The sequence below is a fragment of the Dreissena polymorpha genome, chromosome 10 (genome assembly GCF_020536995.1).
Source record: "Dreissena polymorpha isolate Duluth1 chromosome 10, UMN_Dpol_1.0, whole genome shotgun sequence".
In the NCBI taxonomy this organism is placed as follows: domain Eukaryota; kingdom Metazoa; phylum Mollusca; class Bivalvia; order Myida; family Dreissenidae; genus Dreissena; species Dreissena polymorpha.
Genome location: NC_068364.1, coordinates 39,550,112 through 39,573,944, shown reverse-complemented (window position 1 = coordinate 39,573,944; position 23,833 = coordinate 39,550,112). Strand labels below are relative to the sequence as shown.

Here is a 23,833-nt window from a genome sequence, read left to right as displayed (position 1 = left end):
CGGCTTATTATAAAGCTAAAATCACCAAATTCATATTTGTATACGTGAATTCATTTTCAGCCCGGAACGGAATTGTACGGTGTTTTTTTACCGCCTGTATTTTTCAGTACGTATCACGTTCATTATTTTCGAGCACAGCATGCAGATTATGGAGTTAACCGCGGTGTTTCGTTGTGATTACAAAAAAATCAATCATGAAACATGGTTTGCACCAATCTCCACGCAGAGTTGTCGTTCCTTGCTCTCACATACAACTCTGCGAAAGGCTCAGGGTGCCATTTTGTCTACCAAATAGCTAAAACCGAACAAACGCATTCAATGTATATTTGATTGGATATTTAAGATCGCATGCATTAAAATAAGAAATATGACTTTTAAATGTACGATAAATCGTGCAAAAACTTGCGAGTTTTAATGCAACTCTTTGGAACTAATTTATTGCCCATTTACGCAGATGGAATCATTCCACGCACTTTACAAATGTAAACAATTGAACATAATGTGTATTGAGTGACGTTAGGAATTGCTTCGACGTGTGTATGTATGTTGGTTTTTTAACATCAAAACACTATATCAATTTTATAATAATGAATTAAGACTGATATCATGGTATGAGATGGTTTTCTTTAATGCAGTTAATGCAATGTAACCGTCGTGCAAGAGATTGTTTAGTATACTGTAACCTCAATGATGAACGCTTGGTATGATCATGACATGAATGAGACGCTTTCATAACAATAGTCCGTTCTGAGCCCAACACAGAGGTGAATGTAATGTAACCGTCGTGCAAGTAATTGGGTTTGCACAGGTCTGTTTCGACTTGCACAGTCACTGAACGCACACTTTCTGCTTCTTATCGATATTGTTGCTTGACTCTACTTCACTGCAGGCTTATTTCATTGCATTTAGTATGATGGCCAATATCAACGACAATAATATACTTATGTAAATATGGCTATACAATAGTCTAATCAAACACGTACTCGGATTATGAAACATAGGATCGTACGACAAGCATGTGTAGCCCGTATTATAGAGACTTTGATCATGGTTCTAGAAGGTCATATGATAGCAGAGACGTCCCAAATACCATAGTCCGAAATATGGTTATCACACTGTTCTAGTTCAGGTGTCGTTGATAGCTATATCAAAGAAAGAGATTAATATGTGGATATGATATGACTAGCCTAAATTGTTTTCCATGAATAACATGTTGTCAGCGCCTTTAAATGACAGGTTAGTAAAATGGTACATTCGGTACAAATAGTTCGCATTCTATTGAGTTTTATGTTCTATATATTTACATTACATCCATATATAGCATTTTTCGATCACATCATAATACATCACATTCTAAATATCTCTATCCGTTTGGCGAATTTGATTTAAACAACAGAGGATTGTGCAATATTTACGGTGATATAACTATGTGAACGTTTCATGTGATTCTACAATCTAGCGATACAAAGCCTTTCACACTAAAACAGATTTTGCAGGCTCGAGTACCAACGTTTAATTTTCGTTATTATTATTTTTTTTTTATTTGCATTGAAAATGTTGAAAAGTAATTAAAAAAGTTTTTTAATGTTTGAACTTCCTCGAACAACACTTTGTCGCTTCCTCTAAAGTCAAGGACACCGTCGTCACTTGACGTTTGCTCATAGTAATAACAATTGAATTAATTGAAAGAAGATGTTCGAATCTCCCTAGATCCGGATTTCTTTAAAAACAAATACAGCGAAATAATAAATACACCTTAAGCCCTCATGATATATCAAGAAAACTTGACTGGCCAATGCAAAATCACACACTGACCCTAACAAAACCTACAAAATACATAACGGTCTCCATATATGAGCTTGCGTATCACAAACAAACTTAAGGTAAAAACCCATATTTGTGATTGGGTTTGCCCCTATATCATTAACGATGCGGATGAACAGAAGTATGCAACTTTATCATAGATCTTACATCTTTTTCTTTGAACTCGACATACTTGTTCACTTAAAATCAACACACAGTTCCTTGCTTTTAGTCAAAAAAGAAAAAACTTCGAATGATAGCCAAAAGTACGGGACTTAAGTATTAAAAAATAATTTGTATAGCAATTCATTTATTTTATTTGAAGCAACTGATACATGTCCTCGGTAGATAAAGGTTTAAATCTCGTATCAATAATAAGATACAAGCAAACGACAACAATCTAAGCGTGGAATCGATTACGGCAGTGACTTTCTGACGTCACCAATACGGTCTATAAGCTCGGGTTTTACTTACCACGTCCTTTTGCCAAAATAGCTTTGGCTGAAATGAAATGAGAAGGACGGGGGATACGGGGGACGGTCGATCCTGCACCGGTGAATGAATCCCAGCCAATGGCCAGATTGCGTAGAAGGTCTGCGGCGGAAACGGCGCCGGTAAAAGAGTCTGCACCAGCCCTTGTTCCTGAGCCATAACCAGAAGCGGCACCTGCAGCAGCGCCACATTCAAAGCGTCGACGTTCCAAAAACGGTGAGGTTATTGATTTCGGTGATATTTTTCGCACAGCCGATGGGCTACCGCGTGGTCACAACGTGGGTAAGCACGAGGCATGTACGTGCAAGGCAACGATAACTTGGTCAAGTCTGTCTCAAATGGATACTGCTTACTTTCATATCATTTCTATTTTGCATAGACACACTAATGATGATGTATCAATCAACGTTCCTGTGTCCCTTAAACCGCATATTGGTCGTGGCGAACAAGTTAACCTTGCATTATTTTTTAAGGAGGCAGTTGAGCTTACGGATTACACAAATGAGGATTATGTTCTCGTTTTGAAAAATGAGTCATTAAACAGTCGCCCATAGGAATGCAAAGTTGTAAATAGTTCTATCGAACGTTGGCCAGATGCATTTATTACTTTCATGGACATAATTGTTTCTGCTTAACCTCAGAGGCTTCACTAAATATTGCACTATTTTAATAGGATAAGAGAGTGTGCAGCACGGCATGGGGGTACATTTTGGAAGGAAAATGATTTCCAGTTTCGGTCTAGACTGGCGGCACTCAATCATTATTTTTGGCTTAGATGCATGGCATTCAGATAAACGAGTGTCGCACAAAGGCGAGAGAGACGGTACTTTTGTTGGGATACGGTTTCGTATTTGTAGTGGGCAAGGTACTTAGTTAAGAGAAAGTCTTAGCGTGAACAATTCACGGGTTTTTTTGTTTAGTTCTTTTAGCGCGAAACACGGGTTTCTCATTTTAAGGTTTATAGTAGTTGCAAATATAGTGATTTGCAAGTCGAAGTGTGTATTTGACGGGCATATTATAGGAAGAAGGAGACAGCAAGGGTGATACATTTGCCCTCCGGACTCATAATGAATTTATGTGTGTTTAAATTACCGGTTACATTACTTTTACTTGCCATGTTGCAATGATAAAGGTCGATATTTAGTTTATGTTTAGTCCAGTTTTTTAGTTCGTGTAAGATGGGAACCCAAAATGAACCGAGTCGTTTACCTTGGAATTTCAATACATGAAGTTTTAATTAAGTCTGAAGTTTTCTTGATTATTTTCTTCCATCCTTTACTTCATATTGTGTTTGAATGCGATTTTAATTCTAAGTTATACATTTCATACTTTACAACCTCGCGACCTGGATATAATTCTTCGTGTATTTGTTATCAAAGGGTTTAGTATCGCACAGCTTAAGAATAGGCAGAGCGACACATTTAGAAAGTATGGGGGTGTCAGCCAATCAAATTGATATTCAAATGGGCTGGTGAAACTCTAATGTGTTTATTTCATATATTAGGTAATTGCGCTTCTATAAATGTTATTTCAGTAGTATCACGGTGCAGAATCAACGGGGTTTCCCGGGTTTTACACACGGGCTTGGCAGAATGTAATCACACCTTCAAGAACTTTTTTTTGCAAATATCTCAAGTTATTGAAATACCTTTGCAAAAATCTTTAGTGCATATGGAATGAGTGATGTATTGGACGTCATCATTGATGACGTTCATTCGAACGAATGATAAAGGGGGCTAAGTTTCATTAAGTTGGTGCATATAGCCGCGATTTGAGGCGCTTGAAAACTGGTCGGCAACTTTTGCTGAAATTTGACATGTACATGAAGAAGAATGCGATCTACCTGTTGGCGTAGGCGTTATACCTGGAAAAAATCAAGTTTTTGATTAAATCACGAAAAAGTTTCGCAAGTTTTACATAACCGGAATTACAAAATGCGCTATGTGGATATACCGAAACCCTACCGAAATCCCCGAAATCAAACTTTGATAAAAACAATGTTTCATTAGTGATTTCAGTGTATTTCGCAACGATCTATATTAAAATACGCAGTTTTTCAATACACAATCAATATTAATGGGGATTTCGTGGGATCTCGTGGATTTCTGAGGATTTTGGTAATTACGGGAAATTCGGTATTTCTTCACACCCGTCAAAATGGTCGACTTCGTCAGAATGAACGCTTAGAAAGTATTTACAAAAAAACATCATCTCAAACGGTGTAAAGTGAACGCTACTTATCTGTTTTGTAGATAAGTATACGATCCATTGGAAAACACTAACATTTGACATAAAAAAACGCCAGTGGATATGGAAATCTTCATCGTTGGAAATAGCAGACGGCGTCGACCAATGGCGAAAAGAACGCGAGAAAGTATTAACAAAATAACATAATTAAAAATGATGTAAAGTGAACGCTAATTCGCTGTTTTGTAGATAAGTATACGATCTATTGAAAACCATAACATTTGACATAAAACACCCGTGGATATGCAAATCTTCTGCGTACCAAATAGCAGACATCATGCGGCGTCTAATCTGAGTCTACGCTGTTTGCCAAGGCCGATAGTATAATGAATGGAAATGCACAAACTCAGCAACTGGCAAGCATATATGCATTAGTAGATTGTTTCGTGATTATTTAGAAACGACTACATAATTCTTTTGGTTCAGCCAGTGCAACTTAACAGAAATAAGTATAATAGTTTCTACACCTGACAACAATGTGCCAACTTTATACAAGGTAAGTTGTTTACATTATTTAAAATATTTCAAGCTTACAGTATACAACAATAAACAGCTGGTACAATGTAATGTCATCGTTTTAATTTTAATAAGCCCGTGGTTAATTACCCTTTTTAATCTTATGGTTCAATGCATCTCTAACACCTTCAATTGACATTCTCGGCTCGGGTACTACTTACCGGTACATGTACCCCGGGTACTCTTAACTTTACTTACATGTAGCCCGGGTACGGTAAAGAAACTTAAACATACCCGCAAATATTAGATTGTATCCGAGTTGTATATCTGCCAAAAATCCGATGTCGTTAAACATGCTAGCGATTAAAGTAAAACAATATTGTTTACCTTAAAGAAACTTCTCTTTAAAAAAAATCTGCATCAACATGCTTTTTAGTATGAGTGTTGAGAGGACGCCGTAGGAATAATCAAGTAATCAAGAATGCGTCTCTGTTTCTGCTTTTATTTCCTTCATGTATAATGACGATAAGGATTGACGACTAACATTGACGGCAATGATAACAAGCATTGAAAACTAACACTAACGACAAGGATTGGCGTCTAGATGTAACATTGACAATTCTCTACAATAAATGAAATTAACAATAAAGAATGAATAATACGATTATAGTACAACAGATCTGCTATTCGAAGTATAATATGATAGCATACACTCATTAGAATAAAAGGTTTCATAAATAACAATTTGAAACATTTTCAATAAATATCGAAATATCTTATACAATATTTATTACACAGCATGAATTATTTGTTAAAACATAATATAAATACCAAATATGGTGTTCCCCATTTAACGGACCTCGCAAACCAAAAAATGTTTCTTTAAAAAAATCTATGACGGTAAAAAGTGAACGTGCGACATCGCGGAAAATATACTTGACAACGTCATACAATGACGCGACTTTAAACAATTTAAGATTTTAAATTGAATCACATTAATGATTGTAAAAATGAGTTTTGATAATACATTGTATAAATGCCATTTAACAGAAAATTGACATAAATGTAAACATAATTAATTTTTACAAAATAGCCGACAACAACCGATTTAGTGTTAAAATTCCCGGGTATGTTTTAGTATATTTACCGTACCCAGGGTACGAGCCTTACTAACTGTATTATTATTATATCTCACCGACTACCTTTACCTTGTTGTGTTTCAACCTGAAATTTATGTAAAATCCGGCTTTCTTTACTTTTATTTTTCATTCATTTGATTACGCAATTGTTGACGTATCTCGTGGAAAATTATTTGAATCTTTGGATTTTAGTGACGACAAGCTGGAAGTGTCAATTTATTTTTTACAATGAATCTAAGATGTATTTAATTTTTGTGTGTTTGTCATGCATAGTTCAGTGTTTTCCAGAAAAATTTGAGTAGCCAGTTATATGGCCGGCAACTATGCAGTAAAACCAAAGCATTTGTGACATTTACTTGATATATTTGGGAAAAGTAGCCGGCATCAAGAGTTAATGTAACCGGCAAGATCGCTAGCAGCCGGTATTTAAAGAGAACACTGATAATAGTAAACTAAATCTCTACGACGGGATTACAGCTTTGTAAAATTGTTTTTTGGGTGATAATGGTTAGTAATTCATACTAATGTTATTAAAAAATATCGGCTTTAAATTTAATTTGGAGAATGGGATGGAAGAACAGAAAATGAAGAGCATACAGGGATGGAAATAAGTGGTTTACCGTGAACCCGGGGCAAGTAGATTTTTGCCTGGGCAACTCAATTTCAAAAGTTGGTAAACTTCTTTTTTTTAAAGCTTAAAACAATTCACTGCAATAAAAATTGAAAAACAATTGATCACCATGGATCAATACTAGTTAAATAACATTCATTATTTAGGAATAGGACATGATTCAATTCAGGCTCATAATAAAACATCATGCATTGAACATGTGTTGTCAGCAAATGTATTTAATTATCTATTATTTTATTAAAAGAATGTATAATATTCACATGTTCATATTTCTGGGCTCGTTATTCTTTATCTGGGCAACCAAAATACTAAAGATGGTTGCCCACAATAGTAAACAGTTAGTTTCAATCCCTGGCATATCATTGTATCTCTATTGTTATAAGCATTGCATTAAAGTTGTGATTGAGGTTAGCCTGTTGTTTATGGTATATTTACATTTTAGCTTGACTGTTATATATGAAATATATATAGTCGAGCTATCCTACTCAACCCGGCGTCGGCGTGCGCATTGGAATGTTTGCGTACCACCTCAAATATATTTCCTATGTCCATTGACATATTGCTTTTATATTTTGCATACTTCATTACCGACATAACCCCAATCTATAAACAAGAGCAGACAACTCATTTACTGTATCAAGCATTTTAACAGAATTAGGCCCTTTTTCACTAAGAATAATATGCATATTATTGATAAATCTATGTTAAAGTTTGCATATGACCTCAAATATTTTTTATGTCACTTGACATATTGCGTTCATACACCATGTATTTTGCTTATTAACCAACATGACCCCAATGTATAAACAAGAGCAGATAACTGTATCAAGCATTTTGTAACAATTATGGCCTTTTTTTCACTTAGAATAAGCATATAATTGATAAATGTATTATTAAGTTTGCGTACCACCTTTAAATTGCCATAACTTGTTTATTATGCTCCCCCCCCAAATTTTTAGGGGGAGCATATAGTCGCCGCTTCGTCTGTCCGTCGGTGCAAAAATTTGTTTCGTACCCAATTTTTTTTGTACCCAAATTTATATATGTACCCTTTTTTTTTCGTACCCAAATAGTTTTTTGTACCCTAATTTTTTCGTTCCCTATAGGTTTTCATAACCAAATTTTTTTTCGTACCCAATTTTTTTTTACACAAATTTGTTAGAACCCAAATTTCTTTGAACCCATTTGTTCGTACTCAAATTTTTTTCGTACCCAAATTCGTTTTGTTCCCAATTTTTTTTGTACCCAAATTTTTATTTGAACCTTTTTTTTCGTACCCAAATAGTTTTTCGTACCCTAATTTTTTTTATAACCAATTTTTTTTTCGTACCCACATTTTTTTGTACCCAATTTTTTCGTACACAAATTTGTTCGTACCCAAATTTCTTCGTACCCATTTGTTCGTACTCATTTTTTTTTCGTACACAAATTTTTTCGTACCTTATTTTTATTTGTACCCATTTTTTTCGTACCAAAATAGTTTTTTCGTTCCCTTATTTTGTTTGTACCCTTTTTATCGTACTCAAATTTGTTTTCGTACCCAAATTTGTTTTTTTTTCCTACCCACATATTTTTTCGTACCATTTTTTTATATGGAATGAGTGATGTATTGGACGTCATCATTGATGACGTTCATTCGAACGAATGATAAAGGGGGCTAAGTTCCGTTAAGCTGAGGCAAATCACTGCGATTTGGGTCTCTTGAAAACTGGCCGAACACGTTTGCTGAAATTTGACATGTATATGGACAAGAATGCGATCTACCTGTTGGCGTAGGCGTTATACCTGGGAAAAATCAAGTTTTCGAGTATTTTGTGTTGAAATATTTTTATGGGAAACGGCACGCGCGCATGACGTCATGAAAAGCGCGTAGGCTAGCTTCCATCTTGTTAATAAACAAAGAAACAAAGTTACGCGTTATTAATTCAATAAAAGTTAGGCGTTTAATCGATAAACAAAGACGTAATAATTGTGTTTGAATATCAATCGGAAGTACACAAGTGTGTTTTTTTAATAAACATCACATAAATCAATGTGTTATTCAACGTATTGTGAATTTGTGTGCTACGAGTTGAAGAAAGGTTTACGCGGCTAGGCTTTCCGAGATAAATGTAAGTACACACTGGTATTAGAATGGTATTCTATTTATCCGATAATATCTATTACATTATTAGGGTTTAATATTTTATTATTAAATCAATAAATAAACGTGAGCAGCAAATCAATTAATTTCGTTTGCAGTAGAAACCGAAAGACGGAAAGTAAACAAACCAACCATCAAAATGGCTGACGACATAGCAACGTAGGAATGAACGCTCACAAAATATTTACAAAATAAGATCATCATAAATGATGTAAAGTGAACGCTAGTTAGCTATTTTGTAGATAAGTATACGATCCAACGAAAAAACAATAAAATTTGACATAAAAAAACACCAGTGGATATGGAAATCATCGGCGTTTGAAATAGCAGACGGCGTCGACCAATGGCTGCCAATACAGGTTCGAAAAGAACGCTCGAAAGTATTAACAAAATAACATAGATGATGTAAAGTGAACGCTAATTCGCTGTTTTGTAGATAAGTATACGATCTATTGAAAAACCATAACATTTGACACAAAAACACCCGTGGATATGGAAATTTTCAGCGTAACGAAATAGCAGACATCACACGGCGTCTCATCTGGGTCTACGCTGTTTGCCAAGGCCGATAATATAATGAATGGAAATGCACAAACTCAGTAACTGGCAAGCATATATGCATTAGTAGGTTGTTTCGTGATTATTCAGAAACGACTACATAATTCTTTTGGTTCTGCCAGTGCAACTTAACAGAAATAAGTATAAAAAGTTTCTACACCTGACAACAATGTGCCAACTTAATACAAGGTAAGTTGTTTACATTATTTAAAATATTGCAAGCTTACAGTACTCAACAATAAACAGCTGGTACAATGTAATGTCATCGTTTTAATTTTAATAAGCCCGTGGTTAATTACCCTTTTTAATGTTATGGATCAATGCATCTCTAACACCTTCAATTGACTTGTTCATGAAAAATATACACCCTCAGTGCATGCTATCCCATACACCATCAATCACTTACTAAGGCTCGATTGGTCATTCTCGGCTCGGGTACTACTTACCGGTACATGTACCCCGGGTACTCTTAACTTTACTTACATGTTCCCCGGGTACGGTAAATAAACTTAAACATAACCGCAAATATTATATTGTATCCGAGTTGTATATCCGCCAAAAATCCAATGTCGTTAAACATGCTACCGATAACGTAAAACAATATTGTTTACCTTAAACAACCTTCTCTTTTAAAAAATCTGCATCAACATGCTTTTTAGTTTGAGTGTTGAGAGGACGCCGTAGGAATAAGCAAGTAATCAAGAATACGTCTCTGTTTCTGCTTTTATTTCCTTCATGTATAATGACGATAAGGATTGACGACTAACATTGACGACAATGATCACAAGCATTTACGACTAACACTGACAACAAGCATTGGCGACTAGATGTAACATTGACGATTCTCTACAATAAATGAAATTAACAATAAAAAATGAATAATAAGATTATAGTACAACAGATATGCTTTTCAAAGTATAATATAATAGCATACACTCATTAGAATAAGAGGTTTCATAAATAACAATTTGAAACATTTTCAATCAATATCGAAATATCTTATACAATATTTATTACACAGCATGAATTAATTGTTAAAACATAATATAAATACCGAATATGGTGTTCCCCATTTAACGGACCTTGCAAACCAAATAATGTTTCTTTTAAAAAATCTATGACGGTAAAAAGTGAACCTGCGATGTCGTGGAAAATATTATACTTGACGACGTCATACAATGACGCGACTTTAAACAATTTAAGATTTAAAATTAAATCACATTATTGATTTTAACAATGAGTTTTGATAATATAAATGCCATTGAACAGAAAATTGACATAAATGTAAACATAATTAATTTTTACAAAATAGCCGACAACAACCGATTTAGTGTTGAAATTCCCGGGTATGATTTAGTATATTTACCGTACCAAGGGTTTGGGCCTTACTAACTGTATTATTATTATATCTCACCGACTACCTTTACCTTGTTGTGTTTATCAACCTGAAACTTATGTTAAATCCGGCTTTCTTTACTTTTATTTTTCATTCATTTGATTACACAATTGTTGACGTATCTCGTGGAAAATTATTTGAATCTTTGGATTTTACTGACGACAAGCTGGAAGTGTCAATTTATTTTAAAAACGAATCTAAGGTTTATTTACATGTAAGTATTGTGTGTTTGTCATGCATAATTCAGTGTTTTCCAGAAAAATTTGAGTAGCCAGTTATATGGCCGGCAACTATGCAGTAAAACGAAAGCATTTGTGACATTTACTTGATATATTTGGGAAAAGTAGCCGGCATCAAGAGTAAATGTAACCGGCAAAATCGCTGGTTGCCGGTATTTAAGTTAAGAGAACACTGATAATAGTAAACTAAATCTTTACGACAGGATTACAGCTTTGTAAAATTGTTATTTGGGTGATAATGGTTAGCAATTCATACAAATGTTATTAAAAATATTGTGCTTTAAAATTAATTTTGAGAATGGGATGGAAGAACAGAAAATGAAGAGTATACAGGGATGGAAATAAGTGGTTTCCCGTGAGCCCAGGGCAAGTAGATTTTGGCCTGGGCAACTCATTTTCAAAAGTTGGTAAACTTCTTTTTTTTTAAAGCATAAAACAATACAGTGCAATAAAAATTGAAAAACAATTGATCACCATGGATCAATACTAGTTAAATAACATTCATTATTTAGGAATCGGACATGATTCAATTCAGGCTCATAATAATACATCATGCATTGAACATGTGTATTGTCAGCAAATGTATATAATTATCTATTATAATAATATTCACATGTTGATATATGTTGTATTTCTGGGCTGGTTATTCTTTATCTGGGCAACCAAAATACTAAAGATGGTTGCCCACAATATAAAAAAAAATTAGTTTCAATCCCTGGCATATCATTGTAACTTTATTGTTTAACTGCATTGCATTAAAGTTGTGATTGAGGTTAGCTTGTTGTTTATAGTATATTTACTTTTTAGCTCGACTATTATATATGAAACATATATAGTGGAGCTATCCTACTCACCCCGGCGTTGGCGCGCGCATTGGAATGTTTGCGTACCACCTCAAATATATTTCCTATGTCCATTGACATATTGCTTTTATATTTTGGATACTTCTTTACCAACATAACCCCAATCTATAAACATGAGCAGACAACTGTATCAAGCATTTTAACAGAATTAGGCCCTTTTTCACTTAGAATATGCATATTATAGATAAATCTATGTTAAAGTTTGCATACCACCTCAAATATTTTCTATGTCCCTTGACATATTGCTTTCATACATGTATTTTGCTTCTTAACCAACATGACCCCAATGTATAAACACAAGCAGATAACTGTATCAAGCATTTTGTAACAATTATGGCCTTTTTTTCATTAAGAAAAAGCATATAATTGATAAATCTATTTTAAAGTTTGCGTACCACCTTTAAATTGCCACAACTTCTTTATTATGCTCCCCCCCAAATTTTTTAAGGGGGGAGCATATAGTCGCCGCTTCGTCTGTCCGTCCGTGCACAATTTTTGTCCGGGCTGTTTCTCAGCAACTAATGACTGGAATTCAATTAAACATAATGGGAAGCTTCACTACCAAGAGGAGACATGCATATTATCAGCCGGTTCTGGTCGGATGATTTTTCACAGAGTTACAATGTATGGCCCTTTGAAATTTTCCATTAACTGTACATAAAGTGCAATTCTTGTCCGGGCTATTTCTCAGCAACCAATGACTGGCATTCAATAAAATTTATGGGAAACTTCACTACCAAGAGGACATGTGCATATTATCAGCCGGTTCTCGTCGGATGATTTTTCACAGGGTTATGGCCCTTTGAAATTTTACATTGAACATATAGTGCAATTCTTGTCAGAGCTATTTCTCAGCAACTTATTATGGGAATTCACTGAAACAGCATGAGAAGCTTCACTACCAACAGGAGATGTGCATATTATCAGCCGGTTATGTTCGGTTGATTTTTCACAGAGTAATGGCCCTTTTACATTTTCTATAAACTGTACATATTTATGTAGTGCAATTCTTGTCCGGGCTATTTCTCCCCAACTACTGACTGGAATACAATAAAGCTTTATGGGAAGCTTAACTACCTCTAGGAGATGCGCATGTTATAAGTGGGTTCGGGTTACATGATTTATTTAGAGAGTTATGGCCCTTTGAAATTTTTAAGTTACTTAACCATCCATTGTATTATTTTGTCCAGAGTTATGCCCCTCAAGACGTTTCCTTTTATCTGAATATATAGTGCAATATTGTGACCAAAAAACCTTTGGGGAGCATCACCCGTCTCCGATTGTTTCTTGTTTATCATCAAATTTGATTCATGCTTTGACAAAACAACACTAACCTGACATACTACAATGGACACCACCCAAACATGAAATAAAATCTTATTAGTTTGTTTTATGTCTTTACAAATGTTAAATGTTTTCGTACCAAAATAGTTTTCGTACCTTCATTTTTTTCGTTCCCTATATTTTTTCGTACTCTAACTTGTTTTTGTAACCAAATTTTTTTTCGTACCTAAATTTTTTTCGTAACCAATTTTTTTCGTACCCATTTTTTTCTTACCGAAATGTTTTTCGTACCCAAATTTGTTCGTACCCAATTTTTTTTTTCGAACCCATTTTTTTCGTATCAAAATGTTTTTCGTACCCAAATTTGTTCGTACCCAAATTTTTTTTCGTACCTAAATTGTTTCGTACCCAAATTTTTGTCGAAATAATCGGCTTTCAATTTGAATTGATCTCCCCACTCATTCCATCCCGCGAAACCCTTAAGGTGTCGCAACTCTAGTATGGAATGAGTGATGTATTGGACGTCATCATTGATGACGTTCATTCGAACGAATGATAAAGGGGGCTAAGTTTCATTAAGTTGGTGCATATAGCCGCGATTTGAGGCGCTTGAAAACTGGTCGGCAACTTTTGCTGAAATTTGACATGTACATGAAGAAGAATGCGATCTACCTGTTGGCGTAGGCGTTATACCTGGAAAAAATCAAGTTTTTGATTAAATCACGAAAAAGTTTCGCAAGTTTGACAAAACCGGAAATACAAAATGCGGTATGTGGATATACCGAATCCCTACCGAAATTCCCGAAATCAAACTTTGATAAAAACAATGTTTCATTAGTGATTTCAGTGTATTTCTACAATCTATATTAAAATACACAGATTTTCGATAAATAATCAACATTAATGGGGATTTCGTGGGATCTCGGGGATTCCTGGGGAAATTTTGGTAATTACGGGAACTTCGGTATTTCTTCACACCCGTCAAAATGGCCGACTTCGTCAGAATGAACGCTTAGAAAGTATTTACAAAAAAACATCATCACAAACGATGTTCAGTGAACCTGTTTTGTAGATAAGTATACGATCCATTGGAAAACACTAACATTTGACATAAAAAAACGCCAGTGCATATGGAAATCTTCATCGTTCGAAATAGCAGACGGCGTCAAGACTCAATGGCTGCTAATACATGTTCGAAAAGAACTCGAGAAAGTATTAACAAAATAACATTATTAAAATGATGTAAAGTGAACGCTAATTCGCTGTTTTGTAGATAAGTATACGATCTATTGAAAAACCATAACATTTGACACAAAAACACCCATGGATATGGAAATCTTTAGCGTAACGAAATAGCAGACAACACACGGCGTCTCATCTGGGTCTACGCTGTTTGCCAAGGCCGATAATATAATGAATGGAAATGCACAAACTCAGTAACTGGCAAGCATATATGCATTAGTAGGTTGTTTCGTGATTATTCAGAAACGACTACATAATTCTTTTGGTTCAGCCAGTGCAACTTAACAGAAATAAGTATAAAAAGTTTCTTCACCTGACAACAATGTGCCAACTTAATACAAGGTAAGTTGTTTACATTATTTAAAATATTGCAAGCTTACAGTACTCAACAATAAACAGCTGGTACAATGTAATGTCATCGTTTTAATTTTAATAAGCCCTTGGTAATTACCCTTTTTAATGTTATGGATCAATGCATCTCTAACACCTTCAATTGACTTGTTCATGAAAAATATACACCCTCAGTGCATGTTATCCCATACACCATCAATCACTTACTAAGGCTCGATTGGTCATTCTCGGCTCGGGTACTACTTACCGGTACATGTACCCCGGGTACTCTTAACTTTACTACATGTTCCCCGGGTACGGTAAATAAACTTAAACATACCCGCAAATATTAGATTGTATCCGAGTTGTATATCCGTCAAAAATCTGATGTTGTTAAACATGCTACAGATAACGTAAAACAATATTGTTTACCTTAAACAACCTTCTCTTTTAAAAAATCTGCATCAACATGCTTTTTAGTTTGAGTGTTGAGAGGACGCCGTAGGTTCACCCACACTCAAAAGGCATCCAATATCACAGATACTTCCAATGGTATATGGTTTCTAATTGCTGCAACGTATTAAACATTGTAATCGGTTCGGCAACGGAACGCAGACTGCCCGAACACAACCCTACAGCTTCAATTAGTACTTGTAGTATAATGCGACTATATTCTGCCAAAAATCCGATGTCATTAAACATGCTACCGATTAAAGTAAAACAATATTGTTTACCTTAAACAAACTTCTCTTTTAAAAAATCTGCATCAACATGCTTTTTAGTATGAGTGTTGAGAGGACGCCGTAGGAATAAGCAAGTAATCAAGAATACATCTCTGTCTCTGCTTTTATTTCCTTCATGTATAATGACGATAAGGATTGACGACTAACATTGACGACAATGATCACAAGCATTTACGACTAACACTGACAACAAGCATTGGCGACTAGATGTAAAATTGACGATTCTCTACAATAAATGAAATTATCAATAAAAAAATGAATAATAAGATTATAGTACAACAGATAATCTTTTTAAAGTATATTATAATAGCATACACTCATTAGAATAAGAGGTTTCATAAATAACAATTTGAAGCATTTTCAATCAATATCGAAATATCTTAAACAATATTTATTACACAGCATGAATTAATTGTTAAAACATAATATAAATACCGAATATGGTGTTCACAATTTAACGGACCTCGCAAACCAAATAATGTTTCTTTAAAAAAATCTATGGCGGTAAAAAGTTAATGTGCAACGTCGCGGAAAATATTATACTTGACGACGTCATACAATGATGCGACTTTTAACAATTTAAGATTTAAAATTAAATCACATTAATGATTTAACAATGAGTTTTGATAATATAAATGCCATTGAACAGAAAATTGACATAAATTTGACCATATATTAATATATGTACAAAATAGCCAACAACAACCGATTAAGTGTTAAAATTCCCGGGTACATTTTAGTATATTTACCGTACCCAGGGTACGAGCCTTACTAACTGTATTATTATTATATCTCACCGACTACAAGGTACCTTTACCTTGTTGTGTTTATCAACCTGGAATTTATGTAAAATCCGGCTTTCTTTACTTTTATTTTTCATTCATTTGATTAAGCAATTGTTGACGTATCTCGTGGAAAATTATTTGAATCTTTGGATTTTAATGGCGACAAGCTGTAAGTGTTAATTTATTTTAAAAACAAATCTAAGATTTTAAGTTTTGTGTGTTTGTCATGCATAATTCAGTGTTTTCCAAAAAAATTTGAGTAGCCAGTTATATGGCCAGCAACAATGCAGTAAAACTAAAGCATTTGTGACATTTTATTTGATATACTTGGGGAAAGTAGTTGGCGTCTAGAGTAAATGTAACCGGCGAAATGGCCCGCTGCTGGTCTTACAGAGAACACTGATAATGGTAAACTAAATAAAAAAAACTCACTGCGACTGGATTACGGGTTTGTAAAAATGTTTTTTGGGTCATAATATGGTTAGCATTCAATACAAATGTTATTATAAAGTATTGTGGTTTAAAATTCATTTTGAGAATAGGATGGAAGAACAGAAAATGAAAGGGTATACAGGGATGAAAATTAGTGGTTTCCCGTGAGCCCAGGACAAGTAGTTTTGGCCTGGGCAACTCAATTTCCAAAGTTGATAGTCCGGCCGGGCAACTTGTTTTTTTTTAAAGCTTAAAACAATTCAGTGCAATAAAAATTGAATAACAATTGACCACCATGGATCAATACTAGTTAAATAACATTCATTATTTAGGAATAGGAAATAATTAAATTCAGGCTCATAATAAAACATCAAACATTGAGTAGTGCAATGTCAGCAAATTTATTTAATTATCTATTATTTTATTAAAAGAAAGTATAATATACACATGTACATATTTCTGGGCTCGTTATTCTTTATCTGGGCAACCAAAATACTAAAGATGGTTGCCAGTGCGGGCAACCAATAGTAATAAGTTAGTTTTAATCAATGAAATATCATTGTAACTTTATTGTTATAAGCATTGCATTAAAGTTGCGATTGAGGTAAGCTTGTTGTTAATAATATAGTATATTTAATTTTTAGCTCGACTATTATATATGAAATATATAAAGTGGAGCTATCCTACTCACCCCGGCATTGGCGTTAGCGTGCAAATGTTATAGTTTGCGTACCACCCCAAATATTTCCTTGACATATTGCTTCCATATTTTGCATATTTCTTAACCAACATGACCCCAACCTAAATACAAGAGCAGACAACTGTATCACTTGCATTTTATAAGAATTATGACACTTTTTCCATGTAGAATATGCATATTATTGATAACTCTACAATGTTCGAAATTCGCACTAGCCCGGAGCTAGTTGATCTTGTTTCGGGCTACTGAATTTCAATGGGTACTAGCCCGATTGGGCTATTGATTTTTCGAACTTTTGAAATTAAAAATGCTCAAAAATATTATTTTCATCCATCGTTTGAACCATACCTTAGAGGGTTTATTTAGCTTCGTATCGCGTTTCCTCACCCTTCCGATTATGTTGACATGACGAGTGTTTGAATGACAATTTTTTTTTGATACCGTGCAAATAAAATGCGGATCTACCCAGGTTGTTCAATTTGCTGTACTTTCAGAAAACCATACAAGTCTACAAATGTTTTAAATGTCCGCCATCTTGGATTTGTAATGATCTATTGACGAATTAACGCATTGCAATATCATATTTTAATAGAATATGTCAACCAAATTATATATTGATAGCGTAGTTGCTTGGTTACTTTTTACTGGTTTTCAGTTTTGGCAGTCAAACGTTATGCATATTTAATTTCACGTGCAAAGACTTACATTGATTGTTTTTGGACAGTTGTTTCCGGATACGGTATTATCTGTCGATTTTAATTTATTTTCGACATTCTTGATAAAAAAATATCTAGAATGATGAATACACATGCGCTGTTACGGATGGTCTGGTTGATAATTTTTCACATTGTACTCACCAGAATTGGACCTAGAAAGACTAAAAAAAACAGTAAGCTAGGGGGAGGAGACACTGCCCTCTATTCGCTTTATCATAAAGCCTAAGACTTTCGGCTAAATGTTTCGGATTTCAAATTTGGGACAATTGACATCTAAAATTATTTACAGACTGGATATAAACCTTTGCATCTTGACTGCATGTAAGGTATTGATTGACGAATATCGTCATACATAAATATTATAATCGTATTGTGTCATTGAAATATTATAATAACATTTCCAGTTAATTGGGATCAACTGTTAGTTGCAATCCTCATCAATTACACCCTACCTGCAATAAAATCTACCCAGAATCGCAAAAATATAAACTTATTTTAAAAACTTGTGATAAACAGTTCGGGCTAGTAAACTTTGGTTCGGGCTAGTGAAAAATTCCATCTGGTAGCCCGAACGGGCTAGAGGTTTCAAAAGTGAAATTCGCACACTGACTCTTTGTTAAAGTGTGCGTACCACCCCAAATATTTCCTATATCCCTTGATATATTGCTTTCATATCTTGAATAATGTTAACGTGCATATTTTGTATTAACGTCTTGTTATTGTAGTGTACATATTTTTCGGATTTCGGAGTATTATTCATTGATTATTATTGTTGTGGTTTTGTGAGTACTCTTCATGTAAAATACTGCTGTTTAGATGTTCATTTTTAGTCGTATATATATCAGGATTCAATACCTATACCTTAGTGAAAATGGCATCGGAAGAACATTTGTTCATTGTACTAGATAAAAGTAAACATTATATCTATCCATCTTATTGTTTATTGCAGTTTCAGTAATATTCTGTCTAAAAATGATTTCAACATGATATAATTATAAATCATGGCTAGGAAATGTGTATATATGAAGCAAAAATTAAAAATAGATGGTTCATTTTTTCCCCATTTACATGTATGTATATTTATCTATGTATACATCTTTTGTTGTAAACAGTTATGCGACATGTCGGGAAACGCCCAGGACAAATATATCGACGTAATGATTTTTTCACTTATGTGGGTGTATGTTGGCTCCACTTCACACGATACAGTCATTGTAGTTTATTTGAAAAATGCATCTTACAATGTGAGATGAGTTCTGGGTTCAAGCCCCAGCAGTGGCCTATCAAGTGTGAAATATGGAGCCATTATGATTAAATATACACAGTTATCTTTTTAAACAATACAATTAAATATAAGGAATAATGTTAAAGGGGAATTGCTGCTTAGCTATTTTTGACATTGAATAACAGGGTTTATATACACCCCAAGGATAAATGCTTCTAAATTTGTAAAAAAAAAACAAAAACAAGTCGAAGTGTGCAGAATATTAAACATTTGCAACTTTCTGATGTCTAAAAGTCATCAAATGCCACTTAAAGTTTACTTTTTTTTTTGTACAAAATAACCCATTTTGTGCTGTCCATTATCGGTTAATGTTTTACGCTGTCAGGTCCAGAAGCCCTCATTCTGTAGCATGTTTGGACCATAATGTATAATGCGACCAAGTTTCAGCAGATTCAGCCCAGTGGTTCTGATTTTATACGCTGTGCCTAGCTTTTATTGAGTATAAGTACTATTACTCACTGATTTATGCATATGAGCTCGGCTGTTTTCGAACAAAACCTGAGGTTTTGTCATAGCAAGCTCATTGTGTCATGAAGTGTCTTTTCGCCATCCGGCTTCCGCCATGCTAAAACCTTAACATGAACCCATTGTACCCACACATTTTTTTCGTACCCATTTTTTTCGTACCCAAATATTTTTCTTAATCAAATGTTTTTCGTACCCAAATTATTTTTGTACCCATTTTTTTCCTACCCAATTTTTTTTTCGTACCCATTTTTTTCGTACCCAATTTTTTTCGTACCCAATTTTTTTTTTTCGTACCCATTTATTTCGTACCCAAATTTTTTAGTACCCAATTTTTTTTCGTACCCACATGTTTTCGTACCCAAATTTTTTTCATACCCTTTTTTTTGTACCCAAACTTTTTCGTACCCACTCTTTTTCGTACCCACTCTTTTTTTTTAACCCAAAATTTTTCGTACCCAATTTTTTTTCGTACCCAAATTTTTTTCGTTCCCATTTTTTTACTACCCAAATTTTTCGTACCCAATTTTTTTCATACCCAATTATTTTTTGGTTCCCATTTTTTTCGTTCCCAATTTTTTTCGTATCCAAACGTTTTCGTACCCACATTTTTATATTCTTACCCATTTATTTTTTTCGTACCCAAATGTTTTTCGTACCCAATTTTTGGGTCGAAATAATCGGTTTTCAATTTGATTTGATCTCCCCACTCATTCCATCCCGCGAAACCCTTAAGGTGTCGCAACTCTGGTATGGAATGAGTGATGTATTGGACGTCATCATTGATGACGTTGATTCGAACGAATGATAAAGGGGGCTAAGTTTCATTAAGTTGGTGCATATAGTCGCGATTTGGGCGCCTTGAAAACTGGTCTGTTACTTTTGCTGAAATTTGACATGTATATGGACAAGAATGCGATCTACCTGTTGGCGTAGGCGTTATACCTGGGAAAAATATAGTTTTTGATTAAATCACGAAAAAGTTTCGCAAGTTTTACATAACCGGAATTACAAAATGCGGTATGTGGATATACCGAAGTCCTACCGAAATCCCCGAAATCAAACTTTGATAAAACAATGTTTCATTAGTGATTTCAGTGTATTTCGCAACGATCTATATTAAAATACGCAGTTTTTCAATACACAATCAATATTAATGGGGATTTCGTGGGATCTCGTGGATTTCTGGGGATTTTGGTAATTACGGGAAATTCGGTATTTCTTCACACCCGTCAAAATGGTCGACTTCGTCAGAATGAACGCTTAGAAAGTATTTACAAAAAAACATCATCTCAAACGATGTAAAGTGAACGCTACTTATCTGTTTTGTAGATAAGTATACGATCCATTGGAAAACACTAACATTTGACATAAAAAACGCCAGTGGATATGGAAATCTTCATCGTTTGAAATAGCAGACGGCGTCGACCAAGGCGAAAAGATCGCGAGGAAAGTATTCACAAAATAACATAATTAAAAATGATGTCAAGTGAACGCTAATTCGCTGTTTTGTAGATAAGTATACGATCTATTGAAAAACCATAACATTTGACATAAAACACCCGTGGATATGCCAAATCTTCTGCGTACCAAATAGCAGACATCATGCGGCGTCTAATCTGAGTCTACGCTGTTTGCCAAGGCCGATAGTATAATGAATGGAAAATGCACAAACTCAGCAACTGGCAAGCATATATGCATTAGTAGATTGTTTCGTGATTATTTAGAAACGACTACATAATTCTTTTGGTTCAGCCAGTGCAACTTAACAGAAATAATTATAATAGTTTCTACACCTGACAACAATGTGCCAACTTTATACAAGGTAAGTTGTTTACATTATTTAAAATATTTCAAGCTTACAGTATACAACAATAAACAGCTGGTACAATGTAATGTCATCGTTTTAATTTTAATAAGCCCGTGGTTAATTACCCTTTTAATCTTATGGTTCAATGCATCTCTAACACCTTCAATTGACATTCTCGGCTCGGGTACTACTTACCGGTACATGCACCCCGGGTACTCTTAAACTTACTTACATGTAGCCGGGTACGGTAAAGAAACTTAAACATACCCGCAAATATTAGATTGTATCCGAGTTGTATATCTGCCAAAAATCCGATGTCGTTAAACATGCTAGCGATTAAAGTAAAACAATATTGTTTACCTTAAAGAAACTTCTCTTTAAAAAAAATCTGCATCAACATGCTTTTTAGTATGAGTGTTGAGAGGACGCCGTAGGAATAATCAAGTAATCAAGAATACGTCTCTGTTTCTGCTTTTATTTCCTTCATGTATAATGACGATAAGGATTGACGACTAACATTGACGGCAATGATAACAAGCATTGAAAACTAACACTAACGACAAGGATTGGCGACTAGATGTAACATTGACGATTCTCTACAATAAATGAAATTAACAATAAAAAATGAATAATACGATTATAGTACAACAGATCTGCTATTCGAAGTATAATATGATAGCATACACTCATTAGAATAAAGGTTTCATAATAAACAATTTGAAACATTTTCAATAAATATGGAAATATCTATACAATATTTATTACCACAGCATGAATTATTGTTAAAACATAATATAAATACCAAATATGGTGTTCCCCATTTAACGGACCCTCGCAACCAAAAATGTTTCTTTAAAAAATCTATGATGGTAAAAAGTGAACGTGCGACATCGCGGAAAATATACTTGACAACGTCATACAATGACGCCGACTTTAAACAATTTAAGATTTAAATTGAATCACATTAATGATTGTAAAAATGAGTTTTGATAATACATTGTATAAATGCCATTTAACAGAAAATTGACATAAATGTAAACATAATTAATTTTTACAAAATAGCCGACAACAACCGATTAGTGTTAAAATTCCCGGGTATGTTTTAGTATATTTACCGTACCCAGGGTACGAGCCTTACTAACTGTATTATTATTATATCTCACCGACTACCTTTACCTTGTTGTGTTTCAACCTGAAATTTATGTAAAATCCGGCTTTCTTTACTTTTATTTTTCATTCATTTGATTACGCAATTGTTGACGTATCTCGTGGAAAATTATTTGAATCTTTGGATTTTAGTGACGACAAGCTGGAAGTGTCAATTTATTTTTTACAATGAATCTAAGATGTATTAATTTTTGTGTGTTGTCATGCATAGTTCAGTGTTTTCCAGAAAAATTTGAGTAGCCAGTTATATGGCCGGCAACTATGCAGTAAAACCAAAGCATTTGTGACATTTACTTGATATATTTGGGAAAAGTAGCCGGCATCAAGAGTTAATGTAACCGGCAAGATCGCTAGCAGCCGGTATTTAAAGAGAACACTGATAATAGTAAACTAAATCTCTACGACGGGATTACAGCTTTGTAAAATTGTTTTTGGGTGATAATGGTTAGTAATTCATACTAATGTTATTATAAAAATATCGGCTTTAAATTTAATTTTGAGAATGCGATGGAAGAACAGAAAATGAAGAGCATACAGGGATGGAAATAAGTGGTTTACCGTGAACCCGGGGCAAGTAGATTTTGGCCTGGGCAACTCAATTTCAAAAGTTGGTAAACTTCTTTTTTTTAAAGCTTAAAACAATTCACTGCAATAAAAATTGAAAAACAATTGATCACCATGGATCAATACTAGTTAAATAACATTCATATTTAGGAATAGGACATGATTCAATTCAGGCTCATAATAAAACATCATGCATTGAACATGTGTTGTCAGCAAATGTATTTAATTATCTATTATTTATTAAAAGCATGTATAATATTCACATGTTCATATTTCTGGGCTCGTTATTCTTTATCTGGGCAACCAAAATACTAAAGATGGTTGCCCACAATAGTAAACAGTT

The 23,833-nt window shown here is 34.1% G+C and overlaps 2 protein-coding genes and 1 long non-coding RNA gene across 6 annotated transcripts in view; 2 read left to right on the top strand and 1 right to left on the bottom strand.

Annotated features, from left to right (window-relative positions):
• Positions 1–23,833, top strand: part of LOC127847672 (E3 ubiquitin-protein ligase TRIM33-like) — a 414,404-nt gene that overhangs the window by 60,546 nt on the left and 330,025 nt on the right. The gene's annotated exons all lie outside the window — the stretch shown is intronic.
• LOC127847679 (uncharacterized) overlaps positions 1–23,833 on the bottom strand; it is a 303,197-nt gene that overhangs the window by 249,291 nt on the left and 30,073 nt on the right. The window lies entirely within an intron of this gene.
• On the top strand, positions 8,362–10,608 carry LOC127847687 (uncharacterized). The gene is made up of 2 exons (XR_008034118.1): positions 8,362–8,879; positions 9,010–10,608. It is a non-coding gene; the product is annotated as an uncharacterized LOC127847687 (long non-coding RNA).